At 42.9% G+C, this 6,296-nt stretch overlaps 1 pseudogene; it reads left to right on the top strand.

The window, feature by feature from the left end:
- Window positions 1–503: 503 nt before the first annotated feature.
- Window positions 504–2,237, top strand: LOC110192784 (mitochondrial fission regulator 1-like pseudogene; annotated as a pseudogene).
- Window positions 2,238–6,296: the final 4,059 nt, after the last annotated feature.

Genomic DNA, 6,296 nt, shown 5'->3' with positions numbered 1-6,296 from the left:
TCCTGACATTGTTTCTAGAGTCGTGGATAGGCACACGTACAGGTATAATAGGTCTTTTAACGTACTAGGATAGACCTTTTGCACCTAAGTCAGGGGCATGCTGATAAATGCCGACCAATTGGCTCTGAAAAGGAGGGCACACTTCTAAGATTAATCTGCATTATTTGCATTTTCTCCAAGCTTTCTTAAGTCTGGACAATCAACAAAAACATAAATCAAACCTGCTCACACTGAAAATTTAACAGATGTAGCCAGACAAAGTGGCTTCACTACCTCCTAACTATAGGGGTCTTAGAAATATACTCACATAGACTTCGGCTAGCATGAAACAGGCCCCTCCCAGAGCGGGGAGGTTCGCGCAATGCGCAGGCGTGAAGGGCCACTTCCGGGGGACGGCAGTGGCAGGGAGCAGAAGGGGAAGTGAGCGGCGGGCCGCTTCCGGGTGGACCGCTTCCGGCGACTCAGAGAGGAGGAGCCGTGAATTTACTGTATAGATACTTGCTGTTGCCAAAAGTGGGCTAACATGAGGGATCCCTGCCAGGTGGCAGCCAGCTGTGATGTCGGTGATGGAAACAGATTCCGCTATCCCAGTCTGGCAGAACACACCACATGGAGCTGCTCGAAGCGGAGTGAGGAGGATCGGCACTAACCTGCCCTTGAAGCCACGCCCTCGGGCATCTTTTCAGACACTGCCCCCAACATCTCTGACCTGTATCTGGGTGATGTGCCCCCCTGTCCCCACTTTGGCCCATATTGCCCGGATAGCAGCAGATGAAGAGGAAACCTATGCTCGACTCAGGACTGACACCCAGCCTTTGCGGCATAAGGGGAAGCGCAGCCTGCTGTTCATCATGCCCCGCAATGCCTCAGTGGCCCAACCTTCGAGGGCTGGAGCAGGCCTTGAAGAAGCCTGGCCTACCTGCCCTGAGCCGAACCACTGAGCTGCAGGATGAGCTAAGTCACCTGCGCAGTCAGATTGCCAAGATCATGCAGCAGACGCAGCTTCGGCTTCGTCAACTCCAGATTTCTTATCTTCAGGAAGCTCAGATGTCTCTTCTCCCTTACCTTGCTCTGGATCCTCATTCCACGCTACAACTTCCTTTGTCATTAGTGACATCGCAGAGGAGGCTGAATTAGAAGGCCCTGAGCTTCCATCAATTCTCATGCTTTGTTCTGCCAGCTCTGAATGTTGCAAAACTGCTTGCAGCTTGGCTGAAGATGAGGACTGTGTATCTCTCTCAAAAGCGAGCAGCTTTGCAGACATGATAGGTATCCTGAAGGATATTCGGAGGATGAAGCAGAGCCAAGACCTGAAGCCGAGCTTGATGAAGGAAGAAGACCCTGCTGTCCTCATTTCAGAGGTGCTGAGGAGAAAGTTTGCTCTGAAGGAAGAGGATATCAGCATGAAAGGAAATTGATGACCCTTTCTATGGTGCCCTATATATGGCCCTTTCTGTATAAGATGTCTTACAACAGATACTTCTGCCTTGCAGTTAGTTATGACCTTCCACAATGGAAAACACTGACAGGCTAGAAATGGGAAGAGAAAAAAGCTGAACTACTTTTCAAACCTTAGCAGAACTTTTAAGGACAATGTTTTAAAAATAGTTTTGAGTTGAGGGTTTGCAGGTAATCAGTCCTGTTGCTTTGGTTGTTTTACACTGAAGAACAACATTGTTTTCCTCATGTAAAAATAGGCCCCAGACTGATGACTAGCTTCCCTGTGCTATCTCCTCAGCTCCTGGTTTCAACTGGGTACATGCAATATCTCCCTCAGGTTCAGCTGCTTCCTTGCAGGAGATGAGGGTGTTGGGGAGCCCTGAGGTCTTCCCAGTACCATTCGTAAACCAAGATTTGCCCCTTGCAGTCATGTACCAACACCCAGTTGTGCTCAGGCCTTCTATAGGCCCTGTAGCTCCAATTAATGAACAGGCTGCTACTGACAGGCCAGGGCTGTTTTTTTCTTTTTAAAACACATTTTATAATACTGTAAAGAAACCAAATCTTTCCATTACCCCCAGAGATCCTTGTGGCTTCCTCATTGCCATGGCATTGATGTCTTGTTTCACTGCCATTGAGGGATCTCATCAAGGACTAGGGGAGGGAGCTGTGTTTCATTTGAGGCCATTTTTTCTCATACCTGAACCCCTGTTAGGTCACATCAAAGTCCTCACCCAACACACTTAATGCATGACCCAGCCTTCCTTTGGGACCTTTTCAGTAAAAGTATAAAAGTATGTGCATGTGTGTGGTGTTTGGATTAAAGCAGTACCTGGTTTTAAAGAAAGTTTTTGAGTGGTAAAAAAAAAAAAATATATATATATATATACACATATATATATATGTATATTATATATATATATATATATATATATATATATATATATATATATGTATGCACATAGGGGTGGAGACCTCTGCTTCCTTTTGTCCAGTGTCATTGAGGAAGCTGTCATCACTCAGCATTAGGCCAGCCAGTGATGATTGTAGCTAGTTCTACCAAGTTACTTGTTGTATACATGGTGATTGGCTGCATAGCCTGCCAGTAATAGGACAAAAATAAGCCAGAATTGTTGGGTATGTCTTCATCTTTCCTTCTCCAAAAAGTCAATGCAAGAAGTTGGCTTCAGGCAGTGTCTGACTTTGTAGCTTCAGTGACAAGAGCAATAGTTAATAGAGGGAATCCTTAGCTAGTATTTTATTCTCTGCTACTGTGTTGTAAGTCAGCAAAGAAAGGCGTGTCATTCCATTCTAACTCTGGGACTCTTCTAATAACCACTAAGAAAGGTTAGAATTTTTTGAAGCAAAAGATGAGATAGTTTGGATATTGCCTCATTCAAACTGAGACCTAGAAAAGACCTTGACTTAAAAGGGACAAGGTCTCCCACTACATCTGGTGCAATCTCCAGTTGTCTTGACCTATGTCTTGCCACTGGACTCCAGGGATATTGGAAGAGAGAATGAGGCTGATAACTTTGCACAGCTCTGCCTCATTGAAATCCAATTCCCTTAGAAGTCAAGATATCCCCCTCCTGATGTCATAGGTCCTCTTCGAAAATGAAGGACTAACAACAACAAGAAAAGTCAGAGCCCCAGATCTGAGACTGTTTAGGTCAGAGGGTCACATGACAATAGATTCATGAGTTGGATCTGTGTATAGGCTAACAACAACCAACTTTAAATGTGAATGAAAGGTAAGAATTGAAGAAAAGTAGAGGTAAATAAACAGTACACATCTGATGAGGAGAGGAGAATCAATATGCACTTATTAAGTGCCTACCTGTGCTAGAGACGTACATACAGTGTATGAATACATACAATGCATGAAACAATAACTAAGCTCCAGAAGTTTAGCAAGGATTGTGTAGAAGAGAATAATATAAGAGTGGAAAGATAACATATTTTTGAGTAATGGAAGGCCTTAAATTCTAAGCAGAAGATTCTGAATTTTTCCAAAGAGTCAACTGGGAGCCACTGAAGATTTTCAATCAGGAGTGAAATGGCCATATCTCTGTGCAAGAGAGATTTTTAAACAAGAGATATAATGATGGATTACAAGGGGACAGGCAGAAGTTTTGGAAAGAATTAAAAACAATAATGATAGCAACAGCAACAAGCAAAGTGCCTACTGTGTGCCAGGCACTGTGCTAAAGCATTTTACAGTTATCTGGTTTGATCCTCACAACGACTGTAGGAAGTAGGTGCTATTATTGTTCCCATTTTACAGATAGGGAAACTGAGTCGGGGGAGGTTAAATGACTTACCTAGGGCCACATGGCTAGTAAGTATCTGAGGCTCTCCCTCATTCCATTCTATCGTACTGTACCACCTATCTGCCTCTGCCTTAAGAGTCTTGGCAGGTGTTAATGATAAAAGAGGTATCGAACACTCCACCTGCTTTGGGGCCACTCAACCCACCACAGTCATAGGCAGAACCAGATTAAAATGTAACTGGGAAATGTTTGAAGTAAATAAAAATATGATAAAACATAGATAGTATTAATACATTGCTTTCTAAGTCAATAGGCAGCCCACAGGGTTTAGTGGCCCATTTCTATTTGTTTATTTTGCTGAAGCAGTCAGGATTACATGACTTCCCCAGGTCTACACAGCTGAAAAATTTCAAGGGTTTGTCTGAGGCTGGATTTGAACTCGGGCCCTCTAGAGTCCAGGGCCAGTACTCTATCCACTGTACCACCTACCTTTTCCTTCCTGTCTTATTTGATTTTAATACTACTGCTCAATACCAAGGTCATCACACTGTAGCTGCAGGGTTGTGACCCTTACAAATTCTTAGGTTGTGGCCCATACAAAAATAGGTGGTAGGTCAGGCTGGTAGTTTGCCCACCCTTGCTCTATGCTAATGAAGAATTGTCATGAATGGTGTTATAAGAGCCAGGAGTTGCTGTTGACCGTGAAGTAGGCTTCATGACAGTTCACTCCTCACTCCACTCCGTTCTCCCTTCTAGGGAAAGGTGGGGTTGGGTGGGAGGATACATACCCTGCAGACCATGTCTCTCTCTGGTTACTGGGCTGGACTGGGACAGGACATTCTCACTAGTCACTCTTAGTTCCCCTCTTTCTTTCTTCCCCTTCATTTTGCTGAGTCCAGGAGGAAGAGAAGATTCAGCCCCAGGAGCCCTCCGTACAGTGCTCTCTAACTGTATTATATCTATGGCTACAACCAGCTGATTCTTCTACAGGAAAATGAAAGTGATGTCCCAAAGTTAGATTTATGATTCTGCATGTTAGGAGAATCATTTAAAATGTGCAGAGAAAATGGCTCAGAGGACACCATTGACTTACGCCCCCTGCCCCCATCAAACTAGCATATGTAGTCACAGATTATATATTCTGTAAAATATAAAATATTCACTATCATTCCCCCCTTACATTAAAATAGCAATTAAGATTATATATAAGACCATGGAGTATGAGTTTTCTGTTTAAATTAATTGAGATGAATAAAAGCACCAACACAACAGTGAAATATAAGAAGGGAAGGAGAAGACAAAGGTTGAACCTATAACTGAAAGGCTAGAATAGAAGAAAATAAAGATGAGAAAGAAGATGTCCCTGGACCCTTTAAGTGATTCCCAGGGAGGAAGAACACTCAAGGCTTCTCTTCTATTCTGGCTGTTACCTTTCTCTCTGCCTGCAGTGGTGTTCTCTCAACCCCATTCAAACAGCCTTCATCCATATCTGCCAGAAGCTATTCAATCTCCCCAGGCTTTGCTAGGCTGCATCCCAAGCCACTGCACTCTGACTCTGTATGCTTCTGAGATGTCATACTGTCTAGTCCCAAACCCACACTACAGATTTCTGTCACTCTGTCATGGACTCTTGTTCCATGAAACCATTAGCTCTTCCTCTCTTCCCTACAGAATAACAGGATGTACATAAATGAAAAATTGAAAGGGAATTTGAAGGACACCTAATTCAACATTTTCATTTTATAAATAAAGAAACTGAGACCCAGAGAGGTAGTAAGTGACAGCTTCTCTCTGATCTGTGACCAGAAGGGCCTGCCATTGGTCATGAAGGACCCCTAGGTAATATGATAAAAAGTTTTGAAGGCATAATATATTTTCCTCTTACTGTTTGAACAACAGCTGGAGTGTATATATCCATATTCAAAAGGACAATGCATTTAACCACTTTCAATGAATTAGGCCTATCTAGTGCTATGCTAGTACATCTTTAACAACTGGGTCTCAAAAAAGATAATGTATTCAGGATACACTTTTAAGTACATCTGCATTATCAACATTTTCTCTGTTGTTTTATTAAGTCTAGGCAATTAACAGAACAATACATTTCACCATGATTTGGAGCATTTGCCAGTTTCTGAGGTGTAAATGCTCACATTAAACACTTAGCAATCAGCTCTTCCGATCTGGTTAGAGCTGACTCTAACACACTCCTGAGCCTATCCATAGTTCTAAAAATGTCCCTTAGATTTGTATCAAGAAGCAGAAGAACAAAGATAGAGCTCCACTATGTACCTTTGCCCTTTACTGATGATGGGATATTGAGCAAATTGTTCAGCCTCTCTAGGCCTCATTTTTGCCTACTGTGAAATAAGGAGATTGGACCAGATGATCTCTAAGATCTTTTGTGGCCCCATTATTCCACAAATCCCATCTCTCTCCTCTAGACCAAACCAAGCAAACTCATGCCCTTGAATTTAATCTGTTTTTTGTGGGTTTTTTTAGCAGTCAAGGCCATATTAAACTTTTGGACATGGCTTGGAATTTCCTAGGAAAGAAATGAAGTGCAGACAGTACTGTGATACG

The sequence above is a fragment of the Phascolarctos cinereus genome, unplaced genomic scaffold, assembly GCF_003287225.1.
Source record: "Phascolarctos cinereus isolate Bilbo 61053 unplaced genomic scaffold, phaCin_HiC Scaffold_3;HRSCAF=262, whole genome shotgun sequence".
Classification (NCBI taxonomy): domain Eukaryota; kingdom Metazoa; phylum Chordata; class Mammalia; order Diprotodontia; family Phascolarctidae; genus Phascolarctos; species Phascolarctos cinereus.
Note: the sequence above shows the minus strand (reverse complement) of the source record. Positions and strands in the feature narration are given on the sequence as shown.